We start from the raw sequence: 20,539 nt of genomic DNA on the forward strand, positions 1-20,539 counted from the left end.
ATCTACAGCTTTGAGCACTTTGGTGACAATAACTTTAATGACTGTTCGGGCTAATGGTTTCCTTTAGGAAACACAGTTTAGGCTAAGAACACACTGAAGCAGAAAGATTCCCATTAGTGCTTTTGTGGTGGGCTTCCATTTCCCAAACATAATCGCAGAAGGCTCTTCAATTCAAAGTGGACCCTTAAACAATTACAGCACAATGAGCTCTGTGACTATGTGTATCAATGTACATTATCCGTAGAGGAGTTACCATAAATAAGGAGGTCCTGCTTAAAATAATTTTTGGGAAATATTTTTTGTTAACCTTGAGGCTACAAGCTGACCACGTACTGTGGACAGCTCGTAGTCATCTTCTAGTCAAGCAGGTAAGGGTTCTGTTATAGTATTCATATATATATATATATATATATATATATATAGGACAACAGGGTGGCAGCTTCTTGTACGGAGAGGTGTCTGTTGGGTAGGCAGTCGCGGCAAATGTCGTACATCCTAATTCTATACAGCTGCAACGCATCCTAAATATATTAATAATAATAATAATTTATTACTTTTATAACGCAAAATACATGTGGATATGATCTGATGCGCTTTACAATAAGACTAATCAAAATAAAATATGAAAACGAACTATAAAAGGTTAAGAATATACAATTTGACTAACTAAAAAAAAGTATGAAAACGAACTATAAAAGCAGTCATGAAAACGCCTGTCTAAAGAGATGTGTTTTAAGAAGTATTTTAAAACAATTAAGATCCTTTACTGCCCTTATATTTGATGGCAATCTGTTCCAAAGTTTAGGAACATGTGCCATAAATGATCTATCGCCTAAAGTTTTCTTTGTTAATGTCCTGGGTGGCAATAATTGTAGTTTAGACTGAGATCGTAGCATCATACGTCCGAATTGTTGCTTAACGTTAATTATATCCGTAATGTACTGAGGTGCCAGCCCGTGGATAGCCTTGAACGCTAAAATAAGTAATTTGAATTCAATTCTGAAACAGAAAAGTAACCAATGCAATGCATATTGTGTGAAAGAGGCCCTAGATCAGGAATTCTAACTCAATTTCTAGAGAAAATGAACACAACAAGAAGAATTAACCTACAAGCATTACTTCCATTGTATCTGTTAAATGTGCTCTGGCTCAGCTCTTAAGAGAATTCCCCAACACAGATATCCTCGCTAAAAGGTGAAGCCTTTAAAGGAGCAATGCTTGCAATTCATTAATGATCTTTGAGAACTCCTAATTCCAGATCAAAAGTCATTATAGTTCCTTTTTCTTCACAGACTTGATTAGTATATTAGGATTAGTATAAAATATATGAGAATTAAATAAAGTAGCCAAAGCTAAGTAAAGTGCTGAACATCTTTATAGGACTTAAAAAAATACTTATATAAAGACTTCTTTTTCTAAACTAGAGCTACTCTTAATTCCATTGGGAAGTGAATTCCAAAACCTAGAGGCTGATACTTGAAAAGTCCTAGCACCTTCTGATTCTCTTTTATACTTTAGACAAATTAATTAAATAACCCATATCTACTTTGTCTTTCAGTAGCACACATGTCGATGTTTCGTCTGAGTAATTCGAACATATAATCGGGACACACCCCGTTCAAATGTTCATTTAAATTATCAACAGATGTAGAAACCCACACACTGGAGCCATAATTATTTGTTTTATCATGGAATTGTAATAAAGAATTTGTTGATCTAAATGTAAATGATGCCTGATTTTTTTCATAAAAGCAATACGCTGTGTTAGCTTCTTACATAGATTATCAATATTCTCATTAAAATTAAGCTGTGTCAATAATTACGCCTAACAGTTTTTGAGACTGGACTTATTCGAGTTCAACTTAGTTGACATGGACAGTGAGGGAGGTGCTGTTCGTCTTCTTATGTAGGCGTTTGCCAGCTACTAACATAGTTTTAGTTTTGGACTCGTTAAGTCCCATTTTATTGTCTGTGGTCCATTGTGCAACTTTACCAACGTCAGCCTGAAGAACGTGATTTAAGGCTGTCAGTGCTGATCTATATTTAATCAACATAAGCACTGATGGTAGTATCATCTGCATATATGTCTGCTGCTGAATTTTCCAGTATCTGTGGTAGATGGTCTATAAATATAAGAAACAAGACTGGTCCTAGGATACTCCCTTGAGGCACTCCAAGGTTTGCATCTCTGAGAGTTGAAAGACAACCATCGATGTTTACATACTGCTTGTTTACATCATAATAATGATAATCATCAGCAGCATCAGCAGTATCATCACCAGCAACCAGCATCATAACTGATCATCTAAGGTCCACGATTTGGACTTGGTGCTTCAGAAACTTAACATGCAAGCCAAGAACTCACATTTCTATGATGAAGATGATGACGATAACAATAATAATAACAATAACCCAACAGCAGCTCATGATATTTGTCCATTCAATGTATTCAAGCAATAAATAACATTAAAAGTTGCAAGTTATAAAAGTGCTAAAATTGATACAAGTAATTAGGTAATACAAATAATACAATATAACATAATAAGTAAAAATTATGTAACTAAGTTATGCACCATAATTATGGCTAACAGACAGTTTAAATGCCGTTCATCGATATCTGAGATTCAGAGCCTACCTTGGAATATCACTTAGCCAATGAGAGAGGAAGCTTTTCAATTTTTTTCTGGTTCCGCTGGAGGGCATGCTCTGTTAGCAACACTTCTTGCCCTGAGACTGCACTTTCTGGGCACTCGCTCAAATGTAGCATCAATTGGAGCCTGCCTGTGACTGCTATGAGTGACTTTCAGCAATAAATACAGACAGTTTTTAATGCAACTTAATGATCTCTTCTATTTCAACAATCTCTGATACCAGTTGGTAGCATCATTTAAAACTGTAAACAAAATAACAAGTGAAAACCTATAACAATTTAAATTAAACTAAATACACTTAGGAAAATTACAATGAAAGTAATGATGAAGCTTACAAAATACCAAAACTCACATTTGCTGGAATCCTCTAGTGCTGAATTAATGCCAAACGGCAAAGAGGCTGCATGACATGCGACATGATGAAATATGATCAGAAGAAATATAATATGAAATATGATTGGAAGCGGACTTATGGAGTAAAACTAACAACTTCAACGAACACAATATGTTGAATACCTGCTATATTACATTGCAAAGTGCGTGCAAAACGTTTTACTGTAATCAGCGTTGTTTGTTTGAAAAACGATAGACTAAAGAAAGACATTTGTGTTCTATAGTAGGGACCGGAGATGAGCTGGCTAGTGCAACTTTTGGATACTTTATTGGCCTGGATAACCATTTTACATTTGATTGCATAATTAAATTGACAATAGCTTGCTGTAGAAGGTTTGTTCCGCAGCCTAGTGGACATAATATTCTCTAAACATTCCTTTGTTACTTTCCTACCGCATTTCTGGCAAGGGACCTTGTGCTTTGCATATTAGGCAATGTATGCTGCCATCCCCTCCCTTGCCACCATCTCTCCACACCCTTCATTTGCACACTGCATTGTGAACTTTCCATATACTTTTTAGTGTTGCTTGTGCTCGTGAAACTTCCCTGTCATAGACAACCACAACTTTCACACTTGACATCAAACTTTCCTATGATGTCGTTGAGTGCAATGTTGATGTGAAGAGTACCTATTCCGATGGGAGCCTTGCAAAGTGGGCATTTGGGGACAGTTTCAATGTCTATGAGTTTCACCAGGCAGTGTCAACAGCCTGAATGTTCAAATGCTAGAGTCACAGAGATTACATTACATTAGTACATTTCCTCTCAAAACTAGTATTGATACATCAAGTAATGCCCTTCAAAGAGGCCCCTGCTAGCAAGGAATTCAGTTCAAACAGCTACAATCGTAAAAGTTGTTGAAGGAAAGTGGAAATTAATCATGGAGCAATGATTTATAACTCAGAGTTATAACAAACACAAAACATAAATGTAGTTGGTCAAATTCCTGTTGAAGGAGCAGCATTTCTCTCGTGTCAGAAAGACAACTGGGAAAGTATAAACTATTTCAGTTGAAAGCAAATGGCCTAATTTTTTTAACCCTCTGTTAGTCATGGGTATGTTATTTAATATTTAAACCTTTTGTCTTTTATTACTAAAAAATATCACAAATTCAATTACAATATCTTTTTCCCAGGAAGTGCTAATTTATTCCCACAGTTAAAAAGATTTGCACAAAACATTTCAACGAATATCTAAAGTTGGGGAAAACAACGAGACTTAAAAATTGGAGAAGTGCTTCCTTACCCTATCTCCCATAACATTGTAATTTCTTAACCTAATCTACTGAGCATCTTCTCTTGATGCGCAACAGTGAAAATGATCAATTGCAGAAGGATAAAAATCATCACAATGGAAACAAAAAGACTTTCCATACACAACAGTTAAATAGCATGCGGGGAGAAAAAGTAAACTCAAAATGCGCACGAGTCATAGCAATTATGGCAATAACCATGTACTGTAAAAAGGGTTGGTGTTGTTCATCATGGTGGGTGTGCAGCATCCAATAATTATCACGTGTGAATATTCATCAACTTCTCATCCTATGTGTTCTGTGTTTAACATAATAAGGAACAAGGAAGGTTAAAATAATAGCCTATCTTTTAGCAAATTATAATTAAAACTAGAGCTTTGAAACGGTTTTTATTATAAGAAGTGTCTGGCCACAGATAGCCAGAATTAAAATGGATTAACATTTAAAAGTTACAGTTGAATTTATCCAGAATATTTTATAATTGTAATAAGAGAAATTTATATAGCTTTTAAAACTATGTAAATATTCAAAAAGTGCTTTACTTTACGTCAAATGTTTTAAACTAGCACTGAGCTCTTTCCTAAAAAGAAATTCTTAGAGATATTTCTTAAAAGTAGCTGGGCTGCTACAGGATCTGATTGGCAATGGCATTTACCAAAAAAAAAATGCATAAAGAAAACTCAAATGATGTAAAAACACATTGTTTGTAACATTAGGGACGTTAGATGAACAATCCACTGTATATAGACACAGCAGTAACACAGATGTGTAAATTAATATGAATATTGAGGCTGCTCATTCCAGAATATTCTAAGTCAACTCATGCCCTGGAAAATGGAGTCAAACACTGCCCTGATTAGCCATATTTCTGAAACAGACTTACTCTTACCTGTACCATTGTAATTTTCATGTGTTAGGAACCACAAGGGGTAGTCTCAGTTGTAACTGTTAAAGGTGGTGAAACTTTAAAAAGAAACATGACTGTTCTTTTTTCAGTCGAATTCTCTGCCCACCATAGACCAAATATGAAGTCAAATTGTTTTTCTTTAAATACATTAAGAGCTGGGAATTCCTTTGAGGCAAAGGGTTGTTTATTAAGTTACTCAGTTATTCCAAACTTCTTTCCTGATTCATAGCTGATAAATAAGCTATACTTGCTCTTCATTTTTGTTGTTGGTTGAACACATACATTACAGGCATTCCCATTGCTGTGAAGTGAAAACATTGTAGTTACTATTTGAATGCCTGCATGTAGAGCAGTTAAACCTCTTAATAGTGTGTTTCCAACTGACCTCGTTGAGGTCTCCATTACAAAATGGATATATAAATATATATATAGCATAATTAATAATGACAAGAAAAAAAGTCTAACAAAATTTTTAACATTTTAACAAAGCTGATTCTATGAATCCAATTACGAGTTTATAATGCTTACAGTTTGAAAGTGAAAATTTACTTTTTATACTTATTAATAGCAGCACTTATCCAGGCTGACAAGCTCGATTGAATGGGAGCCTGCAGAGAAAAATTTAAGTATAAAAAATGTGTCAAGCAATTTTAAGAGCAAAAAGTTCAGTATCGAGCCTAAATTGAGTGTAATAGTAGAAGTATAACAAAGTACATAGAGAAATATGGAATGTAAAATAAGCCCTCAAAAAATTACAAGATGTACATACATTGAATATTGCATTACAGTGCATATTACATAAATTAAAAATTGAAATTAAAAAAAATGAGAATAAAAACATTAAAACAAAACAAACTGAATTATTATATGGAAGGCTTGAATCCACCATACAGCAATACCTATGGAAACTAAACAAGGCTATTCCAAATTTACCTTTGTCTGGGATGGACTGTTGTAATGTTGTACAAAATGAACTTGAGGATGACAAGGATAGGTTCTGTATTGTTAGACTTAATCTTGTTGACGCTAGGCCAAAACTAGGGTACACATGTTAAACTTGTGGCAAAGACTTGCAAGGAATCCAACTCATTGTTAATTAGTTTGAGAATGTGGTTTCTTGATTTGTTCTTTAATCTTTTCTAAAAAGAAAGTAAAACTTAAAGAAACAATCCTGGCAATGCTCACTGTCAATTTTCTGGGAAGCCAACAGTCTATAGGGACACTAACTACTTCTCTATTGAAGTTGTAATTTAGATTGGTGATATCTTCAGAAACCTAATAAATGAATGAGCAATGAAATCATTAGAATTTAATTGAAACCCTAAACAGCAATGTTAGGGAAAAGACTAGTTGTGGTTACAGTAAAATATAAAATGCATGATGACAAACTATATTATACCTCAAAAAGCTGGAATCCATCTTAAAGCAATACCTATGGAAATTAAACAAGGCTAGAAAAGGCTTCTCCATTGATTCCCATACAGCCTTGAGTGAAGTAGTAAATTTACCTTGGTCTGGGAAGGACCTCTGTAATGTTACGTGAAATGAATGTGGATGAGGAGATAAATTTGATATTGTTGAACTCTATGTTGATGATACCTAGCCCAATCTGAGGTAGGCATGGTGAACTTGTGGCAAAGACTAAGAAGGACTCCACCTCGACTAGGAATGTATCCTAGAGAGAACCTAAGCAAATATTCTTTGAAATTTGCTGGGAACTGTAGAAAACCCTTAATGTCATCTATAGTCAATTCACTGTCTCCTGCAACAAAAAGTTCTTAGATGTTGGAATATATCTCCAAGGCCAATTAAGAGATACCAGCTATTGCAACATGGACAGTAAGGTTCCTTTATCGCTCTCATCTTGTAATCGTTCTGAAAAAAAGAAAACTGGTTATAAATAAAGTAACAAGTAATTAAGTATGTATCTGTATGCATCCTAATTAGTTGATGGTGAGGGTTTGGTTTCTTGATTTGTCCATTTATCTGTCGAGAAAAGTAATTACAACTCGAGGAAACAATCCTTGCTGCCAATTTCATGGGAAGCCTATAATCTGCAAGGACACTAACTACTCCATTATAGAAGTCCTAATCAAAATTGGTGACATCTTCAAAAATATGACAAATGACTGAGCAATGAAATCATTAGAACTTATTTGAAACCCTAAACAGCTACATCAGGACAATGATAAGTCACTACCTGTAAGGTTACAAAGAATAGCCAGAATAATATTTTAAATCAAGTTATAGAGATATCTTTACTAAACCATAGCCTTTACTTATTCTATTATGACTATAATTATATATTTTGTATAGCAATATAAAAGTTGTTTAACTGTTGATTCTAAATCATGGTCGAAGGTAAAGAATTAGAAGACCAGGTGTCAGCACAGGAAACAGAAGAGTTTAAAGTTTGCACTTTATGTTGACAAAAAGTCAAGAATTCTGATAGATAGATAGATAGATAGATAGATAGATAGATAGAATGTTTATTCACAAATACATGGCAGTCATTAGACTGAATTGCGTATTTCACAGAGAAATATATAAATAGGCAATTGTTAAAACTAATCACAAACATATGTACATGATATAAAAATATCATATCAAAGTATCTAATGGAATTAAAATATGTATATTTCTGGTCTGCTCTTCTCCTGGTAATGTTTGCATTGATTACACAATTAACCCCGTACACACCAAAGAGCACATTTCCATGTTTCTGAATCCTATTGAGATTAGTCACAGTCCTTGCATAAATAAATTATTCATTGAGCAAATCTTTATTTATACTTGTGAATAGACTGAGCAACTAAATAAATTTCAATTTTTACATTGCATTTAGTTCCTGTTTGGATGCGATTAAGCAGAGCTTGTGAATTGGAAGGTCATAAAGTGATGTAGCAGTCTACATCCTGGCTTTCCTTGTGAGTCCATCTTGTCCAGGATACGTCTGAATTACTAAGCCCATCTTCCATGTTCTCCTTGGGGTGGATTCCACCCCCATACCATTCTTGTTCTTAAAAGGTGTTTGCGTTTCTTGTACCATTTATTCCTCAGTAGTAAATTTGGGGCAAAATATTTCGTCCAACAACTCCAGAACTCTTGTACTCCTTTCTTAGTGCTACTCTTGAGTTGTCCTGGGTTAACACTCTGTTCTGACTCCAGCAAAGGAGGCTGAAAGTAGTGTTCAATTGAGAGGTCATTTTTCGTGACTGGCAGATTTTCCTGGATCTAGACAGAGCTAGGACAAAGAGGACACCCATTGATCAAATATGTCATCTCTGCCAGATACATTCTTCCCTGTTCCTCTGTAAAGGTGTGATTCTTTGATGAAGCATCTAAGGGTTGTCTTCCTGATTTGATGAGACTTTCTATCACTCTGTTTTGATGGCTAGCTTGTGGTATTTTCCACTCCCAGTGGAGAGAGCATGAAAATTCTTCTGAGAAGACATTTTGAAGTTTGGGAATGTCCCAGCCTTGCAAAGTTTTGTTCAAATAACTTTGTATGTCAACAAAGTTTGTATCTCGATCCAACCAACAGTTACTGGGATATCATCTGAGTGAGGCAAATCTCTGAAAAGCCATATATGAGCTGTCTGTTACAAGCTCTAGATGGACCACTCTTGCATGTAAATATGATTTCTTGTGCTTCCTTTAGTGTTTTTCTGTCGATTCTTATTTGCAGAGGTCCAAACATGTCAATTGCTGTGTTGCTGAACACTGGGAGACCTGCTGCAATGTTTAGTCTCAGAATCTGACTCATCATTTGACTTTGCAACTTCTTGCAGGTCAGACATTTACCAGTCACCTGTTTGGCCATATTTTGCACACCCACGATCCAGAAACGCTTGCTTGATTCATAGATGAGACTTTTGTAACTGCAATGTGCTTGCTTTTAGTAAAGGTGTTTCAAGAGTATTAATTGATGACCTTGGAAGGATAATGGGATTATGCTTCTCATCTGGTAACGATCCGATGTTCTCTAGTCTCCTATGTGCACATAACACACCTTGTTCATCTGATGCTGGAATCAGCTTCTTGTCTACAGTATATAAATTGATTGTCTGTTGACTACATTTGAATAACCACAGTTTAGATTCTCTCAATTCTTCTGTAAAATGGTGTCTCTTTTTTACTTTCAATCTTGTGCTGTTGGTGAATCGTAGAACGTTGGCCAAAGTTTTCCTTGCCTTGGCGAACGTCAAACAAGATTTCATCAAATATTCCAAAATAGGGTTACCTTTTGACTACGTTGATGTAGCTGAGCAATCTACTTGTTTTAGGGCGTTCACAGCTTTGAAGTTGTTGAGCGGCTTCATTTCCTCTGAAAATTCTTCACCACATCTATTAGGATTCTCTTTAAACTTGGGTGATTCTTCTTCTTGGCATTTCAGGAATGGAGGACCTTCATACCAGGTCTTCAACTTTTCTAGCCGAGTTCCTCTCATCAGGACGTCAGCAGGATTATGATCAGATCTGATATATTCACACGCTTCAGAGCCCATTGTTTCCTGGATTTCAGCTACTCTTACCAAAACAAACAATTTGAACTTTCTTGGAGAGGTTTTACGCCGTGTTAACATGGTCTGAGAATGAATCCAGAACTCTTTCTTGCAAATTCTAGTGCTTCTTTCAGCAAATTCTAGTGCTTCTTTACATGTAATGTATAATCTTGCAATTGAGAGGCACCCCGTCAACTCCAAGCACGGTGCTGACTTTTTCTTTGAAGGGGCAACAAATGCTTTAACCAGGTGCAGTATGCAGGAATAACTGCCATCTGTGAGTTTCCATCTGAGTAATATGGCTGAACGATAGGCTTTCTCTCCTCTGGTAATCCAACCACTCAATGCACTTCTCATTTTTGGCTGAGAAATACATTTCTTAGCCAAACTCAATGTTATCTTTTGGATCTAACTTTGATAAAAGCTGAGACATTAGAAAGGGTGCTTCTGAGGTTTTGTCACTGCGCAGCCATTTGATCCATGCTGTTTATGAAACCAAGAATTCTAGCCACTTAGTGACAAAGCAATTTCGAGTTGCACTTTACTGGCTGGAGATTTGTAATTTCAGTTAAGGGTGTATCCATTAATTTCCTTTGATCTCCAAATTTGGTATTGAGAATTTTCCACGCCTGCTCAATCATTTTGCCTTACTTGATCCAACCAAAACAGATTTTAGGTAACGCTTTCTGAAGCCTTTGCAATTGTTAATCTTTGTCTTGTTTGCACTTATTCATTCAATACTGAAATTCGGGCTCCTTAGTTGTGTAAGATTTTCTAACGCCATCCCACGTGGGAACTGACAATTTCTCTAGCCTGTGTACTTTTGCAAACTCAAAACATCGGTCATTTTTGTTACTATACTGATGTCATTGCTTTAAGCACTTCCTATTTAAACAGCAGCTTTTCAATCACAAACGATTTCTGATAAATTGCAAATCGCTCTGCGTATTTTAAAAACTTAGCTTTGGCTTCATCACCAACTACTTGATTCTTTGTTTGTAATTCTTCTGACGCTGATTCACTAAGTCTGTCAGCAATTGTGTCTTGCTGCTTTTTAACACTTCTCTATTTAAATTTAACTTGTTTCTATACATTTTCAAGACTACTCAAACTTGGTTCAACTTGGTAAAACACATGGAATTCAAATAAGTCATTCAATGAAGCTATTGTGCTGTCTCTTTTTGCGATAAGTGTTAAAAAATCTATTTTTGGAGGCATTATATACTACTATCTGCATATAATAAATATAAATTTATTTACTAGCATAAAAGTTTGTTTACACACTTCCTAAAACATAGCATTAATGCTTCTTGGATTTCTTTAAATAGACAGGTATCTTTTGCTTGAATGTAAACAGTTTAATTAGGTATGTGAATACTTGGTCAGTTGTTGACAAGAGTAAAGTCTTTACAATAATAACATTAGAAGTGATATCTGAATTCTTAAACTCTTGAACTTTAACTTGGAAAAACGAGGCTGGTGGTAAATAATGAATTGTTTTACCTTTCAGCTGTCAAATTTACCCGTTTAGTTGGGTTCTGTCAGCTTGTGTGTTTCTGAAGTCTTGAGCTTTCAAATGCCTTTTTGTCGAGCCTCGTGACTTGTTACTTATTCTCTTCGCAGTCCTGGCTATTTGTCGGCATATGCTCTTCCCTTCTCGGCCAGTGCAGATTTTTGACTGATTTGAACTCATGGTCGAAGGTGAAGAATAAGAAGACCAGGTGTTGACATAAGAAACAGGAGAGTCGAATGTTTGCTCTTTATATTGACAAAAAGAAAAATATTCTGGTCTGCCCTTCTCCTGGTAATGTTCGCATTGATTACACAAATACTCTTGTTACATTCCAAAGGGGGTATTTAAATGTTTTTTAATCCTCTCTGGATTCAGAATTTGTAAATAAACCATCAATTAGGCAAATCAACCATTATAATTTGCTAAAGAGTTGGTTAGACCAAGTTTACAAGCTAGGAACTTAAAATTTACATTGCTCAGATGATAGCGAGGTTTGGCAAAAGCACTTTGGGTAATAGTGCTCGCAGAGATTTTTCAATGATGACAAAAACTAACCAAACCATTATAGTGTAGTCAGTTGTTTGTATAGTATTTAGGGTGAGGTTGGAATTGATGATTACTCGCACTTCTGTTATGCATCTGATCCTATCCAAATTTTCTTCCCAAATTGAGGCAGTTCACCGTACTGACAACTATGTCAAAAAGTTGAGCATGGGTCATGGATAATGTATTCCTTTTAACAGGCTGAGCTTGTGGTGGTGGTTCATATGGCCTTCCTTATTCTACAAAACCTAGTTTTTGTTAGCTTTATGTTTTCCTCTCTCCTTGTATTGTGAAAAAATTTGGAAAGATCAAATGAGATAAAACTGACTGGTAAATAGATACATCCACCTAGCAACATGTCAATAGACAGTTGTGTAACAGACTGCATCATTAGAGATGCACAGATACTTTAGTTAGGATACATTCATGATGTTGGAGGTATTTATATTATAAACTTGCTAGACTGTGCAGCAATACGTTTTTGTTACTTTCCTTAATTGTTCTGTAGTCTGATGTGTTGAATTAGTAACTGTGGTTGTTTGTACATGTTTTAAAATCAGCAACACAAGCCTCTCTTGACAAAACTCAGAAAGTATTACTTTAATCTGTCAGAATTTTCCTTTCAATAATTAGCTTTGTGTAACTGTTGTTGAAGAAATTTCACAGTTGTTTTGCTAGAGATATATTTCAATTAAATTAGTAACTGAGAATATGAAACTTGAGTGAAAGTAACAAACTGTTAATACTTTAAATGGTCTCTGCTTCTCATCTCTTCCCTTTTAGCTATTGTGAAATTTTGATGGTGAAAATGGTGGTCATAATGTCACTGTATGGCTGCTGTATTCTTTTAATGCTCTGAGGGCTTATAAATCTTTCAAAAGGTGTTGGTAAAGAATGGTGGACCAAAAAAAGTTAAATTTAATTTTGGTTATTTCTCATAATTTTATTACCATTCCTTTTCTTGTTATTACCTCATTGAATTGGAAAGTTCAAGCAGTGGCAGAGAACCTTAATAGCAGAATCTAGTTGTCTTGCACACATGCTACCTAAATGGACCCTCTGATGTTGCCTCTTGCCACAAAATCTGACAAAGGCCACCCATTGACGGTGACGGTGGATTTATTTTCTTTCGATGACTAGCCATGCCACTAAAGTGACCAGTTATCAGTGTCGCACTATTAGAAACCAGAGAGCTACAGTCTTTCACCTTTAGACAGAGCGTGTTTTCTTTGAGTTGTGAGGAGGGTTAAGGTGGTTTTTTGCATTGGCTTTGTGTAGTTTTTCAGAACATTTCAATCCGCAATGAACGTGTTTCAATGTTCTCTGTTTTGTTCCCAGGAAAGATACATCTTTGACCTTAGCAGTTAAAAGACCAGAGCAATTTGCTCTCTATACCTTCCCCAACAAGTTGTCATCAAAAGAGCTCCTAATTACGAACAATATTACCCCAATGGAACTCTGTGCTGAGTACTGGAAATTCTCATGGAAACCAAACAATGTTTGCAGATTAGCCTATGATGAGAAATTTGGATTTCAGACTTTCTCTTTGACAAGCCAGTATGCTGCCCTATATGCCTTAAACATGAGGTCATTTCTGTGGAGTTTCTTTTCCTGCACTTTTTTTTTTAATGAAATGTAGAGTTCACAGTTTTTGGTAACAAAATATAGAGACTTGTCCCTGTATTTCAGACTCAATGGGATCTTTGTGTTGCTGGATCATCTCATAAACTGTTCACAGGGTGTGGCGTGAAACTTTTTTGTTGCTTGCATAAGAAGCAGAACATTCCTTCTCCTTCTTGCAAGTGTTTAGGCTCTTGTGGAACAACCAGTTGTACACAAATCTGTCCCGTCCAGACCTAAGCTGAGATTGTTTGTGAGTTGATAGGTGCTAGAAATGGTCTCTAGCATACTTGTAGAAGTTGTATATGATAATATCTGTTGAAAGGGAAAGTAGTATTCCAACTTCTTTCATAGTCAGAGCTGTGTCTTAAGGTGATTTCTCTAGGTTTTGCATCACCTCTTTTGTTTGTAATATTTTCATACTTCCCTCCCTTGGTTATTGAGGAAACTATCAGTTCATATGCAATCTAGCTTTGAATAATCTTCACTTGCTTTGCACTGACATAAGCTGTTCTCCGAAAGTTACTTCAGCTCAATATGCCTTACCTCTCACCCCTCTCTTTTCACTTATTTGGTTTTTGGCGATACTTCAGCTCAACATGCTTTACCTCTCACCCCTCTATTTTCACTTTCGTTCTTGGTGATACTTCTGGAATAGCTGCTCTGTGTGCTAAGAGACTAATTTTGCCCATTTTCTGAAGTGTTTGGGAGACCATTCAGGGGTGAAGTAAAGCATATGCCCCAAGTTGCTATCCACTTCAAAGAACTGTTCATCTGTAATATTAGATTGATTAAACAAAGAAACATTGTCCATAAAGCAACCTTGCTGCATGAACTACCATGAACTACCTTCTGTGGCCTCTGATCATTTTTCATCTCCTCTTGGTACTTGCTTTTATGTTGCACTACATCTGCACTAAGCAGATCTTGAAGTCTGTAACCCTCTTCAGTATATTTGCAAAGAGGGATGTCTAGGGCTTGGAAAAGCTTAACAACAGCAACTGCGCCAATATTGAAATGTATCACTTTCAATGTTAATTTCTTTTGAATTTCTCAGCCACACCATCCCATTCAGAGATCTGTTTGATCCTGTTTCTTGCCATGTAAGCACTTCTGCAGTAACGCATCCTCAATTAGTCTTAGATTCAGGCTTTAGCATGGCGATAACAATGCCTGATATTCTAGAAAAGTCATTTCCATGTGATTTTGAAGCTTACATTGTTTACGTCCTTGGCTTAGCTTCCACATGGTGACACGACCATTTTGTAATAAGTAGCCTGTCTTTTGCCATTTGTCGCCAGGTTGCTGTGGAAAGATTTCTCAGTTCCAGGTGGAGGCATATTCATAACTGAGTGGAAGTGGCCTAAAATAAGACATTGAAGCTGTATTAAAAGGAAAAAATGGAAACAAGTAAAATCTAAATAACTATATCTTAAGAAGTACCTCAAAAGTATTAAAATACATTAAGTGATAATCTAATCTACAATATCTACTCTAATTTAGCTATGTGTCATATAAAACACTACACCACAATGAGAAGACTGTATCTCACAACTCAACCATTTTATTTAAAGTCACTTTAATGGCATGCAATACAAGCAAACAAGGTAAAATATAAAAAAATTAATAAAAATAATCAAAATATCAATGTGCTGTCGCATTAGTTAATTTTGGTTTTAAATGAAAGTAAAGATTAGCATAGTCAAATGCTTAAAGAAAGTGAGCTCCACAGTTTAGCATCACTTTAATGAAAAGTCATTTTGAGGTATTTGGTCATTTTACCACTTTCCCCTGATTCCCAGGCAGAGGCGACGAACGACAGGTTAACAGACCCTTCTCCACAATGGTATCATGATGTCCTGTGTCAATGTCAAAGTTATCTTAGTATCAGGAGTAACTATCAGCTCTATTCCACCTTTTCATTAGACGTTTGATGGATATCAGTGGTATATACTGTTTGAGAGAAGTGTACCCCTTTATACTTGATCCTTGCTTCTTCCACTGCCTGCTTGCTATTGGGGTTATAACAGTGAGACAAATTGGCTGTTAACCTTGCTAGGAATGGTCTTAGTTGGTATAGTGTATCTGCCTAAGCAGAGTTGCAAGCTGGCATCTAAGAGTTATCATTCAGATGTAAATATTACATTTTAGGCAACACCTTTGCAATTTCAGGGATGACAAATAGTGGATGTTCCTGGCAATTATCGAAAGAGTTCCCTTTTATTGAACCAAAAATGTTTGTATAGCCTTACTTGACCAGAAAATAAAAGAAACAATTGTGTAAAAGCCAGCCATTGCACAACCTGTGGTACGACCTTACTCATCAATACAATCAAAGTAAATGTAATCACGTTTCCTGAAATTCACCCAAAAAAAGCTGTTTCTGAGCTTTGTATGTGTAAACAATTAGTGCCATTGTTCAATCATGAGGAAAGTGTGAGATGAAAGTAGAAAACCATCCTTTGATGTCATTCTGAAATTCAGGGTAAAACCAATTTGAGAGAGCTATTTTGTCCTCACTTGTTTGGTCTGGAACGGCATCAATTGCTGAGAAACTTCTGATTTCTGGCTATGGATGTTGATGGAAGTAGGCAAGGCTCTCAAAAGATTTGGCTGCATTTGTGGAGTTAAAAGGTCGAATGATGAGAGTTGTAGATCACGAGCCTGCTCACTTTGGTGTCCTGAAATGGCCACAAAGTGGCCTATTGAAATCCTGGCGTTGAAGCTGAGAGTGATGGCAGTAGCTCCCACACAATGATTGGTGTAAACTTTGGATAAACCAGCTTCTTCACTGACATTTTTTTCATTTTAGTTGACTCACATGTAATAATAATAATAATATAGTAATTAACTTTATTTAACAAGGGCTACACAAAGCAATAAATATACTGAAGAACCCCTGGCCCTATAAATATTACAAATTAAAAAACTAATGACATCACATAAAAGCATTAAAGACTTACTCTGTAAGGAGTTATTAAAATACATCTATGATATAATTAAAATTTAAACTATCTGGTATATTAAAACAGGGCAAAGATAAGGTCAGTTAATAAAATGTAAAATTTAAAAACACATGACAAAAATTATTCAGTAATTGTTCTAACATGCATTTCTTGAAGCCTATAAGATTCTGTTTCTTTCTCATCTCGCTGGGGATCTTATTCCAGATTATTACCATCTGAGTCATATGGATGGGCAATCGCCAGCAGTCTGTTAAATACCAAAATTGACTTATATATTCTTGCTTCATCATAAAAAGGACCCAACCTAATTGTTTAAAAAGTTAAACACCCTTTGCTTTCGTATCAGCACCCAGCTGTGCGTTTCTGTAGCCAGAAAACTTTCAGAATATTTTCTGCAGAGTAGGATGTCCACACGGTTGAGGCATACAGCTTTGTCTGCTTGACCTTTGCATTATAATTAAGTTTCCTCTGATCAAGAGGCAGCAAGCATCTTATTTCCGCAGTACAGCCATTCTCTGTGCGAACTACTTGCATAGATTATCCTAACTTTCAATCGTGGGAGGGTGGAATAGAAATTCAAGAAGCATGGATGCCCATCAAAAAACAAGGCAACAGGAGAGCTGTGCGACAGCGGATCGCCAAGGGAGCAAGTCACTGAATGAAACAGCAAGGATCGAAATGCACCAATCAGAGCTGTTGAAAAACAACTAATTACAGCAGAGCATCAGAACACTTACTCAGGTTCCAGAGTTTCCAAGAATTGTTCTTGTTTTCAGCAATTTTAGTTTTTATGTACAATTGTTTTGTATTCCTGATAAGTTTGGTCAGACTATTTTTTACTCGCTTAAAAAAATTCCAGTTGCTCTCTGCTTGGTTTTTCCGGCTTTCTTGAGAAGCTTGTCACGAGCCTTTATCCCTTTCAGGATTTTGGCATTGAACCATTTTGGTTGGACTTTACGCCTCACTCTCTTTTGCTTCAGAGGGAGGTGCTCGTCAATAATACCATTGAACATTTTATACTAGGTGTCAACTACATCATTTGGATCCTCAAATACAAAGGCAGTCCCAGAGGGCTTCATGCAGGGATGAAACAAGCTGCTCTTTATTAAGAATTGCTGTCGTGATGATTAAGTTATTGTGGTGTGTTGATCTCCATTGTTCTTTGAGCGTTTAAATTTCCTGTTTACAATAACTGGGAGGTGATCAGATATCTCAGAAGACATAATCCTCACATTATGAAGGTACTACGGGTGACTGCCCCAAATGTGACCAAGGCCCGTTTTTCATAGGCTGTGTATTTCAAGCGGTCGAGCTTTGTACTATCCTGCACCCTTTGCTATGTTGTTTTTCTTTAGATACTGCAAAAAAGTAGTGCACAATGGATAACATGTCTGGCAAAGGCTTACTAAAAGAAACAATCTTCCCTCCCTCCCTCTCTTACGTTTAACTTTTGCCACTGCTTGTTCCTTTCTCTCTTATTTCCACATAGGTACTTATTTCAATTTCCTCTTTTATTCCTCTTGCTCTTTGGAAGATGAATTTGTGGTCCTTAGTGTTTCCCAAGAGGTGCAGGAGTTAGTCCGCCAGCCCTTACATTTCATTTTCATTCCTTTAATGCTTTATATGCAAAATTCATTTCCTATTTATATCCAAAAATTTCTCATTTAGACCCTTAGCAATACTTAATAATATTTTCAAAACTTTTTCATTTAGACCCTTAGTTCTATCTGCCAGCGAGTAGACTCGACTTGGACCAAATTAACTGTCTTTTCCAGGATAGAAAATATACCAAATGCCCTCCAATCGTTGCAGTTGCAGTTTCAACTGTAGGGGGTTTGGATTCTTAAACAAACATATCTTGTCTGGAATTGGAGACCTATTGATCTCGAGCACTTATCTTTGGTTTTGAATCGATAATACTATTTTTAGATTTGAATCTAACATTTTGTGTGCGATAACAAACAATCCAAAGGCATACAAATAGAAATTACATAAGCAAAATCATACCTCTTTTCTCTGGTTAAGATTCTTGTTATTTTACTTCAAGTAAGTTCCTTAGCTTTAATCTTCATTGACTTAACTCTTTGGTGTCCTTGAACAACAAGGAAAGTATCTAATTTCATTGTCTTTTAAACACTTGACTCAAGACATATACTGAAAATATATGCACACCTAAATGAAAGAATTACCGTATTTCTTCACCTGTAAGCCGAGCGATTTTTTTCAGTATTGGACACAAAAGTTTAAGAGATTTTTTCAGGAGAAAGGGGGTTCAGCTTGTAGCCGAGGGTTTGGAATTAAAAAACCAAAGTCCAATTGCAAACGAAATGACAGCTTTTCTTCTTTTGTGTTTATTTTAATTCATTAGGTTTTGTTTTCAGTGAGCCATTTCCCATTGTTTTCCGGGAGGTTCGCTCACTCAAATGACCGGTTTCAATCAAGAATTTCACTTCCTGCTTACCACCAATGGTTTTTGGACAACACAAGTCTGTTGAAGGTCTCAACTTAAAGCCGAGGAAAATCATATCTATGGAAAATGATATATACATAAAAAGAATAATTATCTATTGAGGATGAGAATGCTCCTTCATATCTAATTCTAAAATACCTTAAAATCTTATTTAAGGTAATGAGCTGACAACAATACTCATTGTTTGGTTTTAGAGGCATTCTAGTCACTGAGAACTCGGCAATTGTGAAGAACAGCTCCCCTCACCGACAGTTGGCCGACTGTTGGTAGTCTGGTGCCCGACTCTCGGCGATCTGTTGGCCGACAGTTGGCAGTTGGCCAACTGTCGACCAACCCACCCTCAATAGTCGCTGGCTCTTTTATGTTAGTTCAGCACAATTTCTAGGCAATTTCTCTTCCAACACTCGCTTTGATTCTCGGTTCATTCGCCATTTTGGATTTTTAACTTTGTCCCAATCCCCCTCTGAATTTTGCTCGGTCTCAAGTAAATCAGTTCACGCTGTTATGACTTATTTTTATTGGTGGCTCCTAAAGGAGCTATCTGTGTGTTAGGAGAGACAACTTTAATTGTAAAATCGATCATCGAATTTGAATGGCAACAGCTGTCCATCTCGTCGCACGTTTGCCATAGCTGGCAGGTGTCGCCGAAGTCTTCTCCAGCAGACAGTTTATAGGTCTTTAACAGAGCCCACGCATATTTCTCGTGATGCCAATTCGAATTCACGCTCATCTAGAATTCGTAATTCAGCGATGGCGATGAAGTCTCCGAGGGTGCTGCGGGGGCAACCGGCCAGCCAAAATGCATTTGCCATGCTACAGTTGTTTTCCCTAAGGATTTGTAGCACCCTCTGGTATCTTGTGGCCAGACTGTGGGTGCTGGTGCGATTGGCGTCTTTCTGTTGAGGTTGCTGCTGAGGTTCGTCAACTGTGCATTGGCGCAGAGTCTTAAGCTTGGCCTTTAGTTCGGCAATAGTCCTTTTGGCATCCACCAACTTAGTTTGCAGAGTCGTGATGGCCTCTGACTTTGTTTGCACTAGATTTGCCAACTCCTCCGCATCTTTTTCTTGTTCCTCCAACTTAGCAGCAAGCTCTTGATTCTGCGGTTGTTGGTTTTGGAAGGACTGGCCCACCCTCTCGTGGTCTTTCACCAAAGTGTCGTACTTTTTTTAAGCTCTTGGTAGCTCTGCTTATCTTCAGGCTGTTGATTGCTCTGGAGGGCCTTCCTCTTCTTTTTTGAGGTAGATGAGCTGGACAAGAACATTGCCAGTTATTACCAGAACAGACACCACACTTGTTGATACAATGAAAAATTGAGTGGTCTCCGCCGCAGATAGTACATTTCAAAAGTCGCTGAGACATTGTTTCTTGTTTGTGAATAAATACGTAATGATTGTATTTCTCTTCACAAAGGCATCCTCCCTGATTGGATTAATAGAAAGACCAAAATTGTCGAGAATCGCACAACGTATTATACATACATGACGTACCAATATACCAAAAATTAGGATCGCATTGCATTATAGGGCGATTCTTAACTTCACTTTTCGATGGAGAATATTAACACACTTTCGTTTAATGCACAGGGAATGTTCGTGTGCCTTTAAGTTTTAGTGGCATTTTGAAAAATTATAAGCATTTATAGTAAGTTTTACATCGATTTTTGAGTGCAAAAATGCACTAGTAAAGTTATTTCACTGCCTGTCGCTAACCTGTTGGTTA

The 20,539-nt window shown here is 36.5% G+C and overlaps 1 pseudogene; it reads right to left on the reverse strand.

Annotated features, from left to right (window-relative positions):
• Positions 1-19,383: 19,383 nt before the first annotated feature.
• On the reverse strand, positions 19,384-20,179 carry LOC136283724 (uncharacterized; annotated as a pseudogene).
• Between the last annotated feature and the right edge of the window lie 360 nt (positions 20,180-20,539).

The sequence above is a fragment of the Pocillopora verrucosa genome, chromosome 10, assembly GCF_036669915.1.
Source record: "Pocillopora verrucosa isolate sample1 chromosome 10, ASM3666991v2, whole genome shotgun sequence".
NCBI classification, from domain to species: Eukaryota; Metazoa; Cnidaria; class Anthozoa; order Scleractinia; family Pocilloporidae; genus Pocillopora; species Pocillopora verrucosa.